Source organism: Girardinichthys multiradiatus, chromosome 18 (genome assembly GCF_021462225.1).
Source record: "Girardinichthys multiradiatus isolate DD_20200921_A chromosome 18, DD_fGirMul_XY1, whole genome shotgun sequence".
Taxonomy (NCBI): domain Eukaryota; kingdom Metazoa; phylum Chordata; class Actinopteri; order Cyprinodontiformes; family Goodeidae; genus Girardinichthys; species Girardinichthys multiradiatus.
In genome coordinates, this window is record NC_061810.1 from 15,063,107 (window position 1) to 15,084,422 (window position 21,316).

General features: G+C 42.7%; 1 protein-coding gene across 2 annotated transcripts in view; it reads left to right on the plus strand.

Moving 5' to 3' along the window:
• The window catches only part of b3gat1a (beta-1,3-glucuronyltransferase 1 (glucuronosyltransferase P) a), a 139,589-nt gene that overhangs the window by 58,610 nt on the left and 59,663 nt on the right, over window positions 1–21,316 (plus strand). For both annotated transcript variants that reach the window (XM_047390609.1, XM_047390611.1), the window contains exon 2: window positions 5,259–5,470. The gene's annotated coding sequence lies outside the window, so the exon portion shown is untranslated. The remainder of the gene's footprint in view (window positions 1–5,258; window positions 5,471–21,316) is intronic.

Sequence of the window (21,316 nt, forward strand, 5' to 3'; positions counted from 1 at the left end):
TGCCCTAGTCTCAACTCTTTTGCAGCCTTTAACAGATTTTGTTTTGCTAGTACAGCATCTGCCCATCATCTCTGGCTAGCTCCTCTGTCTCTGCTTAAAAAAAAGGACCTACACAGCATGATGCTAGCACCACCATGTTTCACCATGTCGTAGTGTGATGTGCAGAGGTAGGTCTCTCCTCCACACATAGAATTTGCATCCAAAGAGTTCAACTTTGGTTTCATCTGACCAGAGCACCTTCTTCCACATGTGTGCTGTGCTCCCTGCATGGCTTGTGGAGAACTGCAACTGGGTCTTCTAAGGGTGCCTCTTAAACAAAGGCTTTTCTCATGGTGACTGCAGAATAATAGTTGCATACTACACTCACCGGCCACTTTATTAGGTACACCTGTCCAACTGCTTGTTAACACAAATTTCTAATCAGCCAATCACATGGCAACAACTCAATGCATTTAGGCATGCAGTTCAAACCGAGCATCAGAATGGGAAAGAAAGGTTATTTAAGTGACTTTGAACGTGACATGGTTGTTGGTGCCAGACGGGCTGGTCTGAGTATTTCAGAAACTGCTGATCTACTGGGATTTTCACGCACTACCATCTCTAGGGTTTACAGAGAATGGTCCAAAACAGAGAAAATATCCAGTGAGCGTCAGTTCTGTGGGCGCAAATACCTCGTTGATGCCAGAGGTCAGAGGAGAATGGCCAGACTGGTTCGAGCTGATAGAAAGGCAACAGTAACTCAAACAACCACTCGTTACAACCAAGGCATGCAGAAGAGCATCTCTGAATGCACAACATGTCGACCCTTGAGGCGGATGGGCCACAGCAGCAGAAGACCACACCAGGTGCCACTCCTGTCAGCTAAGAACAGGAAACTGAGGCTACAATTCGCACAGGCTCACCAAAATTGGACAACAGAAGATGGGAAAGGTGTTGCCTGGTCTGATGAGTCTCGATTTCTGCATGGAAAGCATGGATCCATCCTGTCATGTATCAACGGTTCAGGCTGGTGGTGGTGGTGTGATGGTGTGGGGGATATTTTCTTGGCACACTTTGGGCCCCTTAGTACCAATTGAGCATCATGTCAACGCCACAGCCTACCTGAGTATTGTTGCTGACCACGTCCATCCCTTTACGACCACAGTGTACCCATCTTCTGATGGTTACTTCCAGCAGGATAACGCGCCATTTCATAAAGCCCGAATCATCTCAGACTGGTTTCTTGAACATGACAATGAGTTCACTGTACTCAAATGGCCTCCACAGCCACCAGATCTCAATCCAATAGAGCACCTTTGGGATGTGGTGGAACGAGAGATTCGCCTCATGGATGTGCAGACGACAAATCTGCAGCATCTGTGTGACGCTATCATGTCAGTATGGACCAAACTCTCTGAGGAATGTTTCCAGTACCTTGTTGAATCTATGCCACGAAGGATTAAGGCAGTTCTCAAGGCAAACGGGGTTCCAACCCGATATTAGCAAGTTGTACCTAATAAAGTAGCCGGTGAGTGTATGTTGCGTACTTTTGCAATACACCGTGTCTCCTATCAGAAAGGTTAAATAGGTAAATATGTCACCACATAATGCTTGCAGCCTTGCTTGCTTAATTTGTGTTTTTCTTCTGCAAGACAGCTTCCGTGTGAAAAATAAATCTGTTTCCGAAAGTTGGTTCATAAAATTAGAAAGATTGGTTACAATAAATGTTGAACAGGTGGACCTCTTTTTTGAGGAGTTAGGAGCAGGTCTGAAGTAAATCAATACTAACACAATCCTGTCTGGTTTCGTACCCTGTTCTGCTCCCTCCATCCAGCCCTTTATTTTCAGACTTTGTCCATTCATCTGTCAATGTCAGATGAACAGACTGACATGGTCAGCCCACGGGAAAAAAACACACACAGGCACACACACCATAGCCTCCTGCATGGTGTGAACTTTTCAGAAAGTGTGTGAAAGTGTGCATGCACCCACGCACATGCTCTGGTGTGATTACGTCCTTGGTGTCTGGCCACAGGGCAGAACATGACAGAACAGTGGTTGAACAGCCAGCTGCTGCTGTCTGAGGTTTTTTTGCTCCAAATACATTAGATGTTTCTGGAAGCATTGCGGATTTTAATGCTCACATAAAAAGTTACAGTCTGTGCAAATTTTACATCACAAATTACTGCGCCATCAAAACAACAAGAAGCATGAATCTACACGTGCTTTTAAATTAAAAGATGATAACAAGCTTCAAACACCATGTTGTGTACAATATGGAGACATTTTGATTGGTAGGTGTTTGGACATAAATAATAACTGAGGTGCAAACTTTGACTGAACTAATGGATATTATTTAATCATAAAAAAGCTAATTATCTCTTTGCATTGGTACCTCAAATAAGCAGAAAACATTCACAAGGCTTACTAACCAAAGCTACACATGGTGGCACAATAAAGAGATTTTCGGTTCGTGTCTAACAGTAGGACAGCCTGAGATCTAGTGCCTATTTTTATTCCTCCACCCAATAAAAGGATTATTCCTGTTGAAATGTGTCTCCATATTGAAAAAACCTGCAGGAAACTTCCTAATCCTGTCATTCTTGATATATACTTCTATTTTTATTCTCCAGTTTGTTCACACTGCATCCATTGCTGTGATCTGAAGACATTTGTCAGTAAATTAATGTAATTATTTATGTCTTTTCTTCGTTTCCTGACTCTTGTGTTCGGATTTAATAGCCATTCTGGATTGGCGCTGATATTGCTGCTGCTGAGGTGGGGATGAAATAGAGAAACTACACAAACCATGTTTTACACATAACATAACATAATCGGTGGTGGAGTGATATATTGCTCCCTGTCATGCAGGAGGTACAGGTGTTTCGTCTTTTGATGCCTTCCTTTGCATCTCTTGAGCTGATCTCACAAATTTACATAACAAGTCGGTGTAATACATAATACAATTACGACACCTGACAATGCAGGAATGGTTATCTTTGTCTGTTTATATGGTCATATGGCATGATAAATAAAACAGTTTTTTCCCCCAAAGAGTGACCTTGTAAGTTGTTTTTCCTCACTCTTCTCTACATCAGTCCCCACATGATTTCCTTCTTTCCTGAGATTTGGCACAGCAGAGTGTGCTTAAATCGCGCTGCGAGTATCCCTAATTCAGCTGGACCTATACAAAGGCCATTCCCCTGTGGATTTGAAGGTAATTACCTTCCCCCTTGATGACAACCACATTGAATTTAGATTAAGCCAATAACAAATGTGGAAGGCAACGCCAGACGACATCCTGTCATTAGGCTGTTAATGCACGCAGGCCTTTTTATTTTTCCTCACGTGGCATCAGCTGGTCCCCCTCTACATCCACAGTTGATGCCGACGAGTGAGAGCAGCCAACACAGTGGCAGATGAGTCCCACAGAGGAAGTCTCATCAATAATGGAGAGCAGTAGCTGAGGGAGTCATGCAGAGGAATTGTGGTAGAGGAGAGTGCATTGCAGCTGGTGTTCCATTTCTCCCAAAAGGATATTTTTTGAAATAAATGTATCACCAGAGGTTACGCATACAAGGAAGGCAAATAATATTAGCTGATTAAATAAATCGTCACAATGATGTTAGGCTATTTGCCTTGCAGGTTTTTATTTAAGATTATCCTCTTTTCTATTCTTTTAAGACAGGTACTTACAAGTCTATAAAAAAATTAAATATCCAAATATATATATACAGTACTGTGCAGAAGTTTTAGGTAGCTGTGAAAAAAAAAATACTGTAAGCAAAGAATGCTTTTAAAAATGAAAGTGTGATTCATTTATTTTCATCACTCAACAAAATGCAGTGAATGAACAAAAGAGAAATCTAAATCAAATCAATATTTGGTGTGACCACCCTTTGCATTCAAAACAGCATCAGTTCTAGGTAAACCGGCACACAGTTTTTGAGAGAACTCATCTGGTAGGTTGCTCCAAACACCTTGGAGAACTAACCACAGATCTTCTATGGATGTAGGCTTTCTCACATCCTTCTGTCTATTCATGTAATCCCAGACACACTCGATGATGTTGAGATCAGGGCTCTGCGGGGGCCATACCATCACTTCCAGTAATTCTTGTTCTTCTTTTCGCTAAACAATTATCATTCATATTTTTGAAAGCACTCTTTCAGCATTTTTTCCACACATGCCTAAAATCTTTGCACAGTACCATACACACACACACACATACACACACACGTATATATATATATAAATATGAAAGAACTTCCCAGAGGTTCATTGAGAGACGGTCAAAAGTTAACCCTTTATCACTTACTACAATGCCAGAGCTTCTCTTTAAAAGGGCAGAAGGTACATTTTTGCATTTGAGCTGCAGCCTGAAAAATTCAGCACATAATTCAGTCAATGAGCCCATGTGCAATTTGAATGCATCTGTTCTTTTCCATAGCAAGGAGTTGTATTCCATGGGGAGCCCAGTGCATCTCTATGTGCAAGGTGGATAAGTAAGGCGCTGGAGAGGAGAGGAGATTATGGATGGTTAGTTTCAGTTGCTTGATGAGATTTTTTTTTTGGTTGCAGCCAATGCAGTAGCAGAATTCAATGTGCATAGCTGCCATGCTGCCAAGAGCATTGCAAATAATCACTTAGAGCACTGCCAGCCGGTAGGCGTAATTTTATTTTAACCTTGGCATGTAGCAAACTTGGCCATTCCTGCTTAAATTCTCTGATGATTAATCCATACTGGTGTGCACTGCTGCTCCCAAGCTCCCCCAAGAAGCACCCGGGACCCAAATATGCTGCCACCACAATAACTTACCACCACAATCTCACTACTGAAGTTTTGTGCATGGTTAATGCATTCTTAGAACTTTCACTCATGAGGAATGGGGATAACGTTGCATCCTTGATGCACCCCAGAAGAACTCTCCAAGACCCTGGAGGGACCATCCAAGTTGTGGTTGGTTGATAGTGTCGTGGTGCGGTCTTAGTCTGGTGTGAAGGGGGCCAGAGGCAGTGTGTAACATATGCAAAGAACTGACTCTCTCCATGTTTATCTCCACTGACAGCTGTCCAGATACAAACACAGAAATCTGTCACACTCCAAGGGGCTGACAATGACCCACTGGCTGTTATAGTATGGCAGCGTCTCCTCCCAGCTGCCATTCTACTCATTCCCATTTTTTCAATGCCTCTCATTGTATTTGGAAGAGGAGGCCCATTCTTACTCACAACTGTCTTGCTCTCTCTGTCTCTCTCTCGTGCCCCTGTTTCTCCAGGGGCCGGGCCTGAGGATGTAAAACCGTAGGGAGATTTCGGATGTCGCTCATGACGCATCTTCCATTGCTTTTGAACACCTTGAGCTGCGAACATCTCTGTTCCCCAAACCGCAGCGTCTACAGTCAAGCTCAAGACAAAGGCTTGTGGCAGTATCTGACAGCACAGGAGGACAGGAAAACACAGAAGGAGGGGCCTGTTGTTGCTGCTGCTTGTGAGTACTGTTTTGTTCTCATTGTTATGGTGGCAACACATTTCCATACAAGTCACTGGGGCTATGCTTCTCATTTAATGATTTGTTTTTGTGCACAAAAAATAAAAGAGGTTATAACTTGAGCGAACAATGAATGAAAGATATTGGTTTCTTTGGTGGAGGTACTGAAAAATCTATCCAGAAATGTTTTCCCATTGTCCCATTGTGTAGTTTTGTCATCTGTGTATCTGTCAGGCTGACCTTGATAATCATGTATTTGTTCATGTTTTTCCACTGACACACCATAGTTTTCTCTTTGCATTTAAAAAAAAAAAGTTACATTTGAAACACATTGCTTCAAAGGATGTGTTTAAAGGGACAGTAGTAAAAGTAATAGTATCTCCTCTTGTCATCTTTCTTACTCTTGGCCTTGCTCATCCACAGCTATCTTTCTACCTTCTGTCCTGTTTGTTTGCTGGCCATTTTCAGTTAAAACGTCCCCTGGAAGTCCAGCAGAACTAGGTAGATCACAGGGACAACATGATCTGACAGATCCAGTTGCTTCTGCTGCCTACAACCCCCCTTACTTTATGATACTGTTAGAGATTGATATGTATGTGCATCCTCAGAGCAAGAAAGCATGTACCAGATTTGGAAGAGAACAAGATGGTGACAGCTCAGAAACAGATTCTGCTGGTGTTGAAGCTGAAGATAATCTTAAGGTGTTGAGGCAGTAAATGATTAGATGGAGAAGTGGGTACAGAAGAAGGAACAACAGATTGGGGTGTTAAATTGCTTTTACACTGTGTTGTTACATTGCTGCAACAAAGAAGAATATTGTAATTGGGTAACTGGACAGCCTGGGGTATGAGGAATCTAAAATTTCTACCACTTACAAAACAGCTCAGAACGTCTTGGCTGAAACCAAGCAGGTTGGCAAACACGTCCATCCAAGAAGGTCCTAGGTTTGACTCCCGGCATGTCTGCATGGAGTTCGCATGTTCTTCCCGGTCATGTGTGGGTACTCCGGCTAATTGGTCTCTCTAAATTGCCCTAAGGTGTGTGAATTAGTGTGTGCATGGTTTTTTGTGTGTTGCCCTGCGATGGACTGGCAACCTGTCCAGGGTGTACCCCGCTTCCGCCCATAGACTGCTGGAGAATGGCACCAGCTTCCTTGCAAACCCACTATGGAAGAAGCGGTATACAGGTCCTTCTCAAAATATTAGCATATTGTGATAAAGTTCATTATTTTCCATAATGTCATGATGAAAATTTAACATTCATATATTTTAGATTCATTGCACACTAACTGAAATATTTCAGGTCTTTTATTGTCTTAATACGGATGATTTTGGCATACAGCTCATGAAAACCCAAAATTCCTATCTCACAAAATTAGCATATCATTAAAAGGGTCTCTAAACGAGCTATGAACCTAATCATCTGAATCAACGAGTTAATTCTAAACACCTGCAAAAGATTCCTGAGGCCTTTAAAACTCCCAGCCTGGTTCATCACTCAAAACCCCAATCATGGGTAAGACTGCCGACCTGACTGCTGTCCAGAAGGCCACTATTGACACCCTTAAGCAAGAGGGTAAGACACAGAAATAAATTTCTGAACGAATAGGCTGTTCCCAGAGTGCTGTATCAAGGCACCTCTGTGGGAAGTCTGTGGGAAGGAAAACGTGTGGCAGAAAACGCTGCACAACGAGAAGAGGTGACCGGACCCTGAGGAAGATTGTGGAGAAGGGCCGATTCCAGACCTTGGGGGACCTGCGGAATCAGTGGACTGAGTCTGGAGTAGAAACATCCAGAGCCACCGTGCACAGGCGTGTGCAGGAAATGGGCTACAGGTGCCGCATTCCCCAGGTCAAGCCACTTTTGAACCAGAAACAGCGGCAGAAGCGCCTGACCTGGGCTACAGAGAAGCAGCACTGGACTGTTGCTCAGTGGTCCAAAGTACTTTTTTCGGATGAAAGCAAATTCTGCATGTCATTCAGAAATCAAGGTGCCACAGTCTGGAGGAAGACTGGGGAGAAGGAAATGCCAAAATGCCAGAAGTCCAGTGTCAAGTACCCACAGTCAGTGATGGTCTGGGGTGCCATGTCAGCTGCTGGTGTTGGTCTACTGTGTTTTATCAAGGGCAGGGTCAATGCAGCTAGCTATCAGGAGATTTTGGAGCACTTCATGCTTCCATCTGCTGAAAAGCTTTATGGAGATGAAGATTTCATGTTTCAGCATGACTTGGCACCTGCTCACAGTGCCAAAACCACTGGTAAATGGTTTACTGACCATGGTATCACTGTGCTCAATTGGCCTGCCAACTCTCCTGACCTGAACCCCATAGAGAATCTGTGGGATATTGTGAAGAGAACGTTAAGAGACTCAAGACCCAACACTCTGGATGAGCTAAAGGCCGCTTTCGAAGCATCCTGGGCCTCCATAAGACCTCAGCAGTGCCACAGGCTGATTGCCTCCATGCCACGCCGCATTGAAGCAGTCATTTCTGCAAAAGGATTCCCGACCAAGTATTGAGTGCATAACTGTACATGATTATTTGAAGGTTGACGTTTTTTGTATTAAAAACACTTTTCTTTTATTGGTCGGATGAAATATGCTAATTTTGTGAGATACGAATTTGGGGTTTTCATGAGCTGTATGCCAAAATCATCCGTATTAAGACAATAAAAGACCTGAAATATTTCAGTTAGTGTGCAATGAATCTAAAATATATGAATGTTAAATTTTCATCATGACATTATGGAAAATAATGAACTTTATTACAATATGCTAATATTTTGAGAAGGACCTGTAGAAGATGACTGACACTGCTGTGTAATATCACACCCTATAAACTGTTTGGTAAAAATAACCCAATTTATGTTATTCTGCTAAAACAGTTCTGGGATCCAGCATATTTTACTTTGAAATGTAATGTGGTACTGTGAATTATTGGTTTGACCTAACAAACTGAATTAGGTTTTTAACCCCGCAAATTGACTAAAGTGACTAATGTCTGACATTAAGGCTACTAAAGAGTGAGTTGAAAAGAATTACTCATTACCTGCACTACTAAAAAGGAAAACAAATTGTTTAACAAAATTTTATGGCACACACGATACTAAAACACCACAACAATTCTCCTTCAATTGTTGCCTGTCTTAGGAAGATAGTTTAACCTGTCAGTTTGACCCCTGGCTTTGAAGGATAGTGGTTAATGGTTGACACCATCTTTGAGATATTTTGAAGAAAGGCAGGAAGACGTTTTTGAGTTGTTGTCTGGTTGTGCAACCTTGTAAAAAAAAAAAGGGGAAGCCAGTGGCTAATGCATCCAAGGCCATGACCAAATCTGAATGCAAAAACGCACAGATTGAAAAAGAATGCCCTGTATTGGCTTATGGATCAGTGCGGTTCCACAGCTATGTGACTGTCAATTTTTACAGCGGAGACAGATCACCAACCACTGGCAGCTATCATTAAAATTATCTAAATAAGATGTCAGCTTCTAATGATGGAGATACAGAGGTATGACCTCACAGTGATATACACTCCAGAAGCTCGACTGATGAGGATATTTAAGCGCCATGTGAACATCTGCTGCATTGCCAGTTTCAGATGAAAAGTTAAAGCAGATAGTTGAGACAACAGCAAAGGACACAGAGCTGGAATGTGTCATAGAAAGCAAAAATGAGGGATGGCCAGCAGGTGCAGTTCCACAGTTTTATAATGTCAGAGGTTGCAGATGGAATGTGAATAAAAAAAGAGTAGAATTTTGATCCCACCAGCTTTAAAAAGGGACATATTGCAGTCGATACATGAAGATCATATCGGCATCGCAACATGTAAACGAAGGGCAAGAGAGTCAGTTAAGGGCAAGAGAGATGCTCAGACGCAAATGGGACACATTCCAGACATAAAGAAACAGGCATAGCATTATGCATACAGTGGTTTTCAGCATATAATATTAACCCCTCATTATGTTCAATTGAATGCATAGGCATAAAAGAGGGTTAACATTCCCAAGCAACTTTTAAAGAAAGGTGCAGACAGTGACTCTGATCCCTATCTGGCTCAACAAAACTAAAGAGCATCACCACTTCACTGCAGTCTTTGATCTACTGAACTGCTGATGAACAGGTAGATACAAGATAAAAAACCCAAGTCAAAAGCAACCATTAAAGTTACAATATAAGCCACAAAAGCAGAAATAATGCAAAAGTACCTTTATAATAGATCAGCCAAGATTCTCTCCCTCAATTGTCATATAATGACATTGTCAGGATTCAGGATGAGGGATGGAAGACTAATGTGACTATTCAGCAGGAAGATCCACGTTCACGCACAAAAACAGAAAGGACAGACACATTCTTAGATTTATTATTGAAAACTCAAGAGACTGTTGGTGAGCAAAGTGAGGGCCACAAGGACTCACAGACCATCACTGCAAAATCACCTCAAATACACAAACATGACCAGTGAGGATCAAGTTTTGTTAAGAAGATGCCCCAGAAAAGTGAAAAAGCCTGATAGACTGAACTCATAAGTGTAACATAGATTCTTCTGAAAGTTGAGAGGATAAATGGGGTATTGTAACAAAGTGTATGTTGATTAGTGTTAAAATGTCCAGGTAGGCTCACAATTGGTTAAAAAGCTATTTCATATTGTGCTAAATGTACTGCATATAAAATATTTCATCATTCATGGGACAGGTTATCTTTATGGCAATCTTACAGTAAAGAATGAGGATGTGATGGTTGAATGTTATGTTATGCATGTATGGTTGAATATCTACTAGGTGGAAATAGTAGTTCTTTGTGAGAATAAAAGATACTTTAAAGTAATGCCTGAATATTATAAGATGTTCCTTAAAGCACGAACCAACACAAGTAAACCAGATACATTCTTGGACGTGTGTTTAAAACAATCATAACAATGCAGACAGTCAGGGTCACCTTAAATAGTATTGATTTTGTTGATTCCTCCTTTTCTCTCTCTAAGCTACAGCGTTTATTGATTTGAGTGAATCCAACATGAAAAGCTCAGGCTTGGGGGAAGAATAACAAAAATTGGTCATTTAAAGGCCTTTTTCAATTGCAGTATCTCTACAGAATGGTTTGATGGCAAATGTTTGTCAGGCCCTTGTTATTACCACTTTATGAAAAAAATACTGTCACTCTGGCAAAGCCATTTTAAACAACAACCTATTATTATGTCATATATATCAAAAATATACAATACAACTATGAGGGGATACTGATGTTAAAGAGTGTCTTCCTGTAAATCAGGTTTCCCAAAGTTAGGCTTGGGACCAAAAGAGGGGACCGCAAATTCAAACGTTTGTGGTTATAAAGGTATTTTCAGTGACAAAGTAAATAACAAAAAACGAAAATTTTAAAATATTTCAACAATACTTTTTAACAAATAAAGCACAGCGTTGTAGTGGCTAATTCTGTTTGTTGTCTTAGTAATTTTGTGGCCTTACTAATATTTGTATAGTCAACCAATAGTCAGCATCATAAGTCTCCTTCACTGTAATTTTGTAGAAGCTGAAAATTGTGAGAATCATTGTTTGAGATGAAGGAGATTAAAGAGCACTTGGGAGGGAAACAGCACCTGTCACATCTCTTGATGCCCAAGCTGCACAGATACGTACATAAAAAAATCACTGTAACTCCTTGGTCAGCAATATGTCCTCTTTGGCCCACATTTAGTTTCCAGAATAACCAACTGCTGTAATGGCCAATGGGTGGTGATGGTCTTCACCACTTCTACTACCATATCAGGTTTTAAATCAGACATTCGTGATAACGCCTGCCCCTACATCGCTGACCCGCTGATCGCTGGATCGGCCGGGGACAGCCCCGTCTGCAGGGGACGGCCTCCGGAACTCCAGGACTGCCAGGGACGGCCTCCGGGCCGGCCGCCTGAACTCTTTCCCCTGATTTTCTGGTCACGTGTGTCATTGGTTCCCCCTGCTGTCCAGTTTTGTATTTAAGCCCGTTTGTTTTCCTTTGTTCCCCGCTGGTTCCTTATGTGTTGTCTGTGTTTGTGTGCTCGCCTGGTACCCTGTCCGTGTCCAGCCATAAGCAATAAAAAGTCGTCCTACCTGCAAACTTCGAGCTTCAGGACGTCTTCCCCGCATATTGGTCCAACAGAAACCCACATTTTGACAGCCAGGATATATCCCGTCAGATCCTTTGCTTTGCTGTCTGGATGAAAGGATGTTAGCCACTATCTCTGATAGTTTCTCAAGCAGCATTTAGAGATTGTTGCAATGTAGACGGTCAAAATGAAAAATACAGCAGTCTGTTGCTTGCCGGCATGAAAGTGTTTGCAATTGTGAAGGGATGAACATTAGCAGGAGAAAGCAGCGGTGTAGTTTTTTTCCAGCAGGTCACAGCTCCTAGCCTCCCTCTACAAGCTCACCTCACTCTTGGCTACCAGCACACCCTGTCAACAGCCAGCCATGCAGCCCTTTAATAGCAACACACCCGCAATTTTCAATTTACTATCAAAGCTGATTCTTTTTTCCTTTAATAAGAAAAAACAAATAAAAGAGACCGATATGGACCCCATGACTATTTTCAGGTCCAGTTATACTAGCTTGTTTTAAATCAGCTTAGATTATTAGACAAAAACACACTGGACCACTGTTACACAGCTTTAAGGGACTCATATCATGCTTCACCAGGGCTGCTCTGCGTTTTTCGGATCATTCTCTAATCCACCTCATCCCAACCTACAGACAGAGACTAAGAGCTTCCAAACCCACAGTTCACACTGTTAAGAAGTGGACTGAGGAATCAAATCAGATGCTACAGGCCGGGAGCGGTACAGGCAGGCCAGGAACAGACTAACAAAAGAGATCATTGCAGCCAAGAGAAGCTACAGTGAGATACTTCAGCTGTATGGTCTGGTCTGAGAAACCTGACTGCCTAAAGGAGCCCCCCCGCCAGATAATGCTGTTAACTTAGGTCTACACTTCATCCTGCAACACCTCGACCATCCAGGGACGTACGCCAGGATCCTGTTTGTAGGCTTCAGCTCGACCTTCAACACCATCATACCAGACATCCTCCACCAGAAGCTCAACCAGCTCAATGTCTCAGCCTCCACCTGTCAGTGGATCAACAACTTCCTGATGGACCGACAGCAGCAGGTGAGACTGGGGAGCATCTTCTCCCACAGCAGATCAATAAGTACTGGTGCCCCCCAGGGGTGTGTTCTATCCCCACTCCTCTTCTCCCTCTATATAAATGATTGCACCTCAGCAGATGACACCACTGTCATTGGACTGATCCAGGACGGTGATGAGTCTTCATACAGACAGCAGGTGGATCGGCTGATACACTGGTGCAGTCAGAACTACCTTGAACTCAACCCACTCAAGACTGTGAAAATGGTGGTGGACTTTCGGAGAACACCACCCATATACACCCCCCTCACCATCCTCAACAACACCGTGTTGGCTGTGGACCACTTCAGGTTCTTAGGAACCACCATCTCTGAGGACCTGAGATGGTCTTCACACATAGACACAGTTTGAAAGAAGGCCCAGCAGAGACTGTACTTCCTGAGGCAACTCAAGAAGTTCAACCTTCCACAGGAGCTGCTGGTCATCTTCTACACTGCCATCATTCAGTCTGTCCTGTCTTCATCCATGTCAGTGTGATTTGGCTCATCCACAAAACAGGACAGGTCCAGACTGCAACGAATAATCAGGAATGCAGAGAGAATAATCAGGGCTGACCTTCCCTCCATCCAGGACTTTTACAGGTCTAGGGTCAGAAAAAGAGCTGCAAAAATCTCTGCAGACCCCACATACCCTGCACATAAACTGTTTAGAGTTTTACCTTCAGGCTGTTGCTACAGAGCACTATTTACTAAAACCAGCTGCCACAGAGACAGTTTCTTCCCCCAGGCTGTTTCTCTGTTGAGCATTTAAGAGTACCAAACGACAGCATACAGATGTTACAAATGCACATTTTATTTATATATGTGTATACAGGGGTTGGACAATGAAACTGAAACACCTGGTTTTAGACCACAATAATTTATTAGTATGGTGTAGGGCCTCCTTTTGCGGCCAATACAGCGTCAATTCGTCTTGGGAATGACATATACAAGTCCTGTACAGTGGTCAGAGGGATTTTAAGCCATTCTTCTTGCAGGATAGTGGCCAGGTCACTATCAGGATACAATGTTTGAACCATTGGATGCACATGGTCCTCAAGAATGGTTTGGTAGTCCTTGGCAGTGACGCGCTCATCCAGCACAAGCATTGGGCCAAGGGAATGCCATGATATGGCAGCCCAAACCATCACTGATCCACCCCCGTGCTTCATTCTGGGCATGCAACAGTCTGGGTGGTACGCTTCTTTGGGGCTTCTCCACACCGTAACTCTCCCGGATGTGGGGAAAACAGTAAAGGTGGACTCATCATAGGTGCACATTTAATTCTGCCGTGATTTGGGCAGCCGTGGTTTTATGTTTTTTGGATACAATCCGGGTTAGCACCCGAACATCCCTTTCAGACAGCTTCCTCTTACGTCCACAGTTAATCCTGTTAGATGTGGTTCGTCCTTCTTGGTGGTATGCTGACATTACCCTGGATACCGTGGCTCTTGATACATCACAAAGACTTGCTGTCTTGGTCACAGATGCGCCAGCAAGACGTGCACCAACAATTTGTCCTCTTTTGAACTCTGGTATGTCACCCATAATGTTGTGTGCATTTCAATATTTTGAGCAAAACTGTGCTCTTACCCTGCTAATTGAACCTTCACACTCTGCTCTTACTGGTGCAATGTGCAATCAATGAAGACTGGCTACCAGGCTGGTCCAATTTAGCCATGAAACCTCCCACACTAAATTGACAGGTGTTTCAGTTTAATTGTCCAACCCCTGTATGTATATTCTTTAATGCAAAAAACAAAAACCAGAGAGCAAAGTGTACAGGAGTCAAATTCCTTGTTTTTATGTACGAACTTGGCAATAAAGTTGATTCTGATTTAATGCTGAGGTTTGCAGCTAATGTTCTCGCACTAGGAAACTATTTAGTGTGGGTCTAAAAGCAATTAAAAGCCAATGAGTACTAAAACTGAGCAATAAAAAAAACTATATAATATCCCTGTAACATAAAGAAATTATTATAATAAAATAGTAATATAGTTATTAAGACAATAATTAGTTTCCAATAATTGTGAAGCCTGTGATTGACATCAATGAAAAAACATCTAGAGCTTGAAGATGAACGTTTTTGTTGAACTTAGTGTGCTGCAAGAATTACTCTGCCTAATGTACACACAGCCTAACATGTTGCGGCTTGAAGAAAAATCCCTTGTATGCATCACACATGTGAAAAGGGCAGTGTTCAATAATATCTTCAGGAGAATTTAAATTCCTTACATCGACCTTTAAAAAAAACAAAAACAAAGATATGTTATGTAATGAATTAGAGAGCACCGCCGACCCACTCCCCAAATAAATGTGAGTTGAATTCACACTGACTAATCAACATGGCAGCTCCGCGTCATAGATTTATAGATGGCCTTGATTGCTGCCAGGACTACATTAATTCATACCAACTGCAGAGGGATGTTGAAAAGATGCCTGAATAAAACACCCATCCCCTCTCACATGCAGATCAGACTGCTCTGTTCCTCCTGGCTGTCTTTGTAGAGCTGTCACACATGCTGCATCTTGGAGTACCAGGAGCCTTGGGTTGACTTGAATTAAACTGAGAGGATGTCCTTTACTGATCTGCAGAGCCACCGAGACACATCCGCCCCCAGAGTGAGCTGGTCAGAAACACAGAGGTTGCAAGAGAGAGAGGGGAAGAAGCAAGAGCGATGAGAAAAGATAGCAGGTGGAAGACAGGAGGCTGGAGGAGAGTAGGAAGTTAATAAAAAGAGAGGGATTGAGAGATTGCCAGTGAGAGAGGGGGTGTGGAAAAGTAAGAGGACGCCAGAGTAAGAAGGAGGGAAGGAAGATGAAATTGCATGTGGGAGTATGGCTGTGTGTGGTGTGTGTGTGTGTGTGTGTGTGTGTGTGTGTGTGTGTGTGTGTGCGTGTGTGTGCGTGCGTGCGTGCGTGCGTGCGTGCGTGTGTGTGTGTGTGCGTGCGTGCGTGCGTGCGTGCGTGTGTGTATGCGTGTGTGTGTGTGTGTGTGTGTGTGTGCGTGCGTGCGTGCGTGTGTGTATGCGTGTGTGTGTGTGTGTGTGTGTGTGACAGAAAAAAAGACACAGAGGCTCAGCCCACCAAATCACATCAAACTAACATTGTTTTTTTATTTTGTCAGGATGAACATTTAAATGATCCATATCTCAGGTTGAGTTAGCTGATTTAATTATTTGCTGGAAACTGTAATTTTTTATGTACTCCAACTTGGCAGCTCTTTTTTTAATGCATCCGCTAAATCAATTACCACATAAGGTATCCTCTCTGTCCTGTTTAGACGGTTTGAGAAGCAATTTAATTAGAATAACACTCAAGGGATTTCTTAATGCATGGACATTTAGCTAATTAGCACCTAAAATGACCACCAATGCATTATTTAGACATGTGGATGGTTTCAGTCTATTTTAACGTGATATTTTTATTCACTTGCAACGAACTAAAATACTATAACTGTAATGATTTGAGGGTATTTGGGTTTTTGTTTTGGGGCCTTTTCTGATTATGTTCTTCAAGTTGTGTTTTAGATCTTGTTTCTGATAATATTCCAGGTGGTGCTTTAGTTCTTTCCTTAGGTTTAGTTTCTCATGATTCTTGTATTTTGATTTGGGTGCATTTAAGTTTATGTTCTGTTATGCTGTTATGCTATGTTTCTTAACATGCTTTTGTGGCTTTACCTACTAATGCAGGGAAGATGAAAGAATGAGGAAATTTTACCTAATATCTCAAATGTCTCAATGAACAATAAATACTATATTTTATGAAGGCTGGCAATATTATGCCTACTTCGTGGTAACGAATCAGTACTTGGTGGGCACAATTTATATTTCGTGGGAAGGAATTAGTATTTCGTGGGAACAAATTACTATTACATGGGAACGAATTAGTATTTTGTGCACACGCTATATATATTTTCCCCTCATGTCAGTTCTCGGGCGCCATACCAGTGAGATCTCAAAAGGAAATAAAATTATGTAAAAGAAGTATTAATAAATAAAAAAAAGATCTGTTTTTATGTACAAACGGGTCTGTCAAAAATGATTTATATCCTTCACAATAATCGGTAGATTTTACAAGCATACCTTTACCATTAAATAAATTTATATGTCAAATGATTTCAATGTACAACTAAAATTAGACTGAATTTGAAAAATGTATATATAAACTATATTTAATTAATATTAAAAGAAGATTTTTAAAAAGGTAGTGCAAATCCAATGATATTTTGGGTGTGTTAGTGTTATTGCCTGTGCAATGAAGCTACTATTAGCTATTATCTAATACAATTGGATTTACTCACTTTGTTAGATAATATAGATGTAACTCCCCAGGCTTGTATGGACTCAAACTGCAGCTTTTTGACCTCATGATGAAAAATCTCTGGCCAGCAATTCCACTCATACTCGTACTCGTCGTCTTCCGCTTTATCCAGGACCGGGTCGCGGGGGCGGTAGACTCAGCAGAGAAACCCAGACGTCCCTCTCCCCAGACACCTCCTCCAGCTGCTCCGGGGGGAGCCCAAGGCGTTCCCAGGCCAGCCGAGAGACATAGTCCCTCCAGCGTGTCCTGGGCCGTCCCCTGGGCCTCCTCCCGGTGGGACGTGCCTGGAACACCTCCCGAGGAAGGCGTCCAGGAGGCATCCAGTATAGATGCCCGAGCCACCTCAACTGGCTCCTCTCGATGTGAAGGAGCAGCGGCTCTACTCCGAGCTCCTCCCGGATGGCCGAGCTCCTCAACCTATCTCTAAGGGAGAGCCTGGCCACCCTACGGAGGAAGCTCATTTCAGCTGCTTGTTCTTTCGGTCATGACCCAAAGTTCATGGCCATAGGTGAGGGTAGGAACGTAGACCGACCGGTAAATCGAGAGCTTCGCTTTTCGGCTCAGGTCTCTCTTCACCACAATGGACCGGCACAGCGCCCCCATTGCTGCTGCAGCCGCACCGATCAATCTGTCGATCTCCCGCTCCATTCTTCCCTCACTCGTGAACAAGACCCCGAGATATTTAAACTCCTCCACTTGAGGCAGGAACTCCCCTCCAACCTGGAGAGGACAAGCCACCCTTTTCCAGTCAAGAACAATGGCCTCGGACTTGGAGGAGCTAAACTTCATCCCAGCCGCTTCGGAACAAACTCCTGCTTCGCTTGTACAGAGACCGGATGGCCCCTAATAGAGGGCCCCCGACTCCATACTCTTGGAGCACCCCCCACAGGGCAACACGAGGGACACAGTCGAATGCCTTCTCCAGGTCCACAAAACATCTGTGGATTGGGCAAACTCCCATGATCCCTCGAGTACCCTGTAGAGAGTATAGAGCTGGTCCAGTGTTCCACGGCCGGGAAGAAAACCACACTGCTCTCCTGAAGCCGAAGTTCGACTATCGGCCGGACTCCCCTCTCCAACACCCTGGCGTAGGCCTTACCAGGGAGGCTGAGGAGTGTGATCCCCCTGTAGTTGGAACACACCCTCCGGTCACCCTTCTTATGAAGGGGGACCACCACCCCACTCTGCAAGTCCAGAGGCACTGTCCACGACTTTTGCAGAATTTTGTAGAACAAGGACCGAGAACGTAAGATATTTAAAAAAAGAAATCCCCAGGTGCACCGAAAGCACATATCGTCTTTCGGCTAATCCTCCTTCATACTGGCCGAGGTTGCTGAAACACTCCTCCCAGAAGTTTTTCGCGCAAACGAAGAGGACTTTCCGCACTTATGTCGGCGTTTTTCCATGAAAAATAAAATTTAACCAGGCACTCCGAAGAGGTTCTGATCGTGGGGGACGGTTTAATGACTGGTGTGTGTTAATACACCCGACAACAGAACGTTTAGATTTTTCCGCTTGCTGCTTTGGCTTCCTTCAACTTGAACTACATGAATACTATGAAAAACAAATGGCAGATTCGCTGGATTGCTGTGCCAGAAGTCCATGACCATCTTTAGAAGTTCCACAGAAAATACTGTGAAGTAATAGAGAAGGAAACGTAATAGAAAATGGAAAAATCTGAACAGACTAACCAAATATGACCCAAAAAAGCATCTAAATAAATCATCGCAGGATCTGGAGTGACTAAATTCAAATTTTCTAGACTTTCAGAGACTCCCAATACACAAAAAACTGTGTTTAAAAAAACAAGAAAGTGGATTTTGAATGATATGTCCCCTTTAAAGAAAATACTCAATAATAATGTTGACATTATAAAGTCAAAAACCAATAACTAAGGGGAGTACCCTATAGAGAGTATAGAGCTGGTCCAGTGTTCCACGGCCGGGAAGAAAACCATACTGCTCTCTTGAAGCCGAAGTTCGACTATCGGCCAGACTCCCCTCTCCAATACCCTGGCGTAGGCCTTACCAGGGAGGCTGAGGAGTGTGATCCCCCTGTAGTTGGAACACACCCTCCGGTCACCCTTCTTATGAAGGGGGACCACCACCCCAGTCTGCAAGTCCAGAGGCACTGTCCACGACTTTTGCAGAATTTTGTAGAACAAGGACCGAGAACGTAAGATATTTAAAAAAAGAAATCCCCAGGTGCACCGAAAGCACATATTTTCATTTCTACTTCTTCCTGCACAACTGGAGATTGCTGTAGTTCCTGATTTAATTTCAGCTTCCTGAGATTGTTGCTCGTAATACCTTGCGGCAATCCTTCCATTTCTTGAAACCGCAATGCTTTGAATTTGTCGTTATTTTAGCTCCTCAGGCATTCATTTGAATAATTTTTTTTTCCTTCCCCGTTCCTCGTTTTGCTGCAGTATCTTTAAATGCAAATGAGGCACTTCAAACCCCGCCCCCCTCCAGGCTGCAGAGCCATACAAGATTCCATTACTTTACTTGCCCTTGATAAATATCAACAAATGTCTAAAAAACAAGAAGTATATACAAAATCATTGCACCAACAATGTGATATGTTTACTAATGCATGAACACTAGTCACGAATAATATAATAACAGCACTAAAACTAATATTGTAGCTGTAAGCTACCAAATCCAACAAACAGCGATGGTTGATTAACAGGCTTTTGCTGAGCTGCAATCATCTAAATCAGGTGGGTTAAAACAGGGAAACGTATCGCTGGCACTGACTTTGAACACCCCTGCCCTAGAAGGCTACATGAAAAATGTGAAAAAGCAGAGAATAGTCAAGGAATTCATAGTAACAAAAGCTGCAATCCCATTACTGATGTTACTGACAATATTTTTACACAAACTACGTGTAAGATACCTTTTAAAATGTTAATGCTACCACAAATTAAATGAACACAACTTTTAAACAAGACCCCAACATACTTAGCGAGTTAGCTAACGCTAGCATCAAGAATATCACTGAATGCATTTGAATCATGTGTTTCCCAAAGCAAAAAGGGAAACCAAACAAATTGCAAAATTGCTTGTTTAATATTGTTATTCAAAACACACAATGAGGTGAGGAGCTAAAAGCGTGCGAATAGCGCTAACATTAGCAGGAGGCACGAGGCTGTGCTATCAAAACAACAGCCAGTAAGTTATATCAACACCTCAACAATCAAGCTTGCTGTCATTTTACCGTTATCTGCAGCTAACCTCTTTGCTCTGTCCGTCGCTTCCATAGACAGAAGGAACTGACCCCTCAGACAGGCAGAGTCTTTTGGCTAATCCTCCTTCATACTGGCCGAGGTTGCTGAAACACTCCTCCCAGAAGTTCTTCGCGCAAACGAAGAGGACTTTCCACACTGATGTCGGCATGTTTCCATGAAAAATAAAATTTAACTAGGCACTCCGAAGAGGTTCTGATCGTGGGGGACGGTTTAATGACTGGTGTGTGTTAATACACCCGACAACAGAACGTTTAGATTTTTCCGCTTGCTGCTTTGGCATCCTTCAACTTGAACTACATGAATACTATGAAAAACAAATGGCAGATTCGCTGGATTGCTGTGCCAGAAGTCCATGACCATCTTTAGAAGTTCCACAGAAAATACTGTGAAGTAATAGAGAATGAAACGTAATAGAAAATGGAAAAATCTGAACAGACTGACCAAATATGACCCAAAAAAGCATCTAAATAAATCATCGCAGGATCTGGAGTGACTAAATTCAAATTTTCTAGACTTTCAGAAACTCCCAATACACAAAAAACTGTGTTTAAAAAAACAAGAAATCGGATTTTGAATGATATGTCCCCTTTAAAGAAAATACTCAATAATAATGTTGACATTGTAAAGTCAAAAACCATTAACTAAGGGGAGTACCCTGTAGAGAGTATAGAGCTAGTCCAGTGTTCCACGGCCGGGAAGAAAACCACACTGCTCTCCTGAAGCCGAAGTTCGACTATTGGCCGGACTCCCCTCTCCAATACCCTGGCGTAGGCCTTACCAGGGAGGCTGAGGAGTGTGATCCCCCTGTAGTTGGAACACACCCTCCGGTCACCCTTCTTATGAAGGGGGACCACCACCCCAGTCTGCAAGTCCAGAGGCACTGTCCACGACTTTTGCAGAATTTTGTAGAACAAGGACCTAGAACGTAAGATATTTAAAAAAAAGAAATTCCCAGGTGCACCGAAAGCACATATTTTCGTTTCTACTTCTTCCTGCACAACTGGAAATTGCTGTAGTTCCTGATTTAATTTCAGCTGCCTGAGATTGTTGCTCGTAATACCTTGTGGCATTCCTTCCATTCCTTGAAACCGCATTGCTTTGAATTTGTCGTTATTTTAG